Genomic DNA, 1645 nt, shown 5'->3' with positions numbered 1-1645 from the left:
CTCAACTAATTTTAATTTGCTGGATATGCTAAAGGCAAAAAAGAAAAGAAAAAAGTTTATATCTGTCAATTTTCAGAACTGATGCAATGATGTCAGGACTTTCTCTTTGTCCCTCTCCTGTTTTTGAATATTCTCTTTTAAAATGGATGCCTTCCTATCTGTGCTTACATATACTCATTTACATATTTTTACTGTTGCAAACAAATCTTAGACAAGTACCATTGAGGCAAGAATTTAGTAGAGAACTCTATGTGCCTTCCTTGCACTTGATGACTTGAGGCTATCTTCAAACCATGTATAACAAGTGAGATTGTGGCCCTAAACCCTTTCAATAAGTTTGGTATATTTGAAAGATATTTGTGCAATAAATGCATTTTGTTTCATGCTTCTACTAAAAATTAAGTTGAATGCAGAAGTTAAATTATTAATTATAACTTAATCATTCATTATAATTGTATTACACTGAACGAATCATGTAGGAAATGTTAGATAAAGGTTAAAAGTGATGACAGATTCCTGCAACACACGTAAGAGATGCATGAGCCCCTGACATTGGATTATTTCAATCCTCAGCTGATCAGCCACTCCATGTACTAACCCAATCTAGTAGATTTAGAAATCTCCAAAATTAGCACCAGACAGTGCAAAATAATCAGCTGAAAAAGCTAAAAATAAACACAGTAATAATAAAGGCCCTTAAATTTCCCCAGTGAGGGAAATCAGTATGTTGGTAAATTTATTTAAACTCCATTATATGAACTGAGGAAGTTGCCTAAAATGTTTCTAGTGTCTTGAAATATTTGTTGAAGATTCTAAAGCTTCCCAAAAGTCTCATAAATCCTCTCTTGTTTCCCATCAGAGCGAGAAATTAAAAGATTTCTCTCAGTGTAGGACTATATATAAAGTCATTGTTCTGTATTTCGAACATTCTGTGTTCTGCTAGACCTTGCTTGCTCAAGGCTGTCAGTCATCTTTAGACCTCCTGCCTGCAACAGCAATAGGTTATATCATATGCTGTTGCTTACAGGTCATAACAAAAAACAAATTTGTGATTGTCATGATTACAATATCCCCACTCTCCACTTTTCTGGTTGAGAAGATAATTGCTTCTCTCTGTCCTGCTGTTACATGAAAAAACAGAGATTTTCAGGAGTGAATGAGTTATGAATATGTTGGTCTTTTTGTATTTTAGTGCCAAAAATCAAAGAAAGGCTACAGCTGCTTTGAGCAGAAACTAAAAAACTGATCCAGAGCACTCTGAAGTTAGTAAAAGCCCTCATGAGATCAGCAGACTGCAGAAGTCAGTCCAAGTATCCATGTCTCATATTTGCTGTCTCATACTTGACTGCAGACTATTGGACACAAAATTCTGAGAGGAAATTCTGACAGGACATAGGTAACTATATTCAGTGGTAGCTGCTACTGGAGAATTATATATCACACTTAAGAGCATGATTGTGACAGCAGTAACTATCACAAAGTCTCAAGCACAGCACTAAAGAGAAACGTATTTTAGAAGTCTCCTGCCTAAAGGAAAACTGCTGCCATTTTGCAAACAGCAAGACAAATTTTACCTCAAAAAGCTGTAAGAACTGATGACATACCCTGACTTTCTTAGAGAAACAATGATAAATCTGACCAAACT

The sequence above is a fragment of the Apaloderma vittatum genome, unplaced genomic scaffold (assembly GCF_000703405.1).
Source record: "Apaloderma vittatum isolate BGI_N311 unplaced genomic scaffold, ASM70340v1 scaffold18706, whole genome shotgun sequence".
Lineage (NCBI taxonomy): Eukaryota > Metazoa > Chordata > Aves > Trogoniformes > Trogonidae > Apaloderma > Apaloderma vittatum.
Note: the sequence above shows the minus strand (reverse complement) of the source record.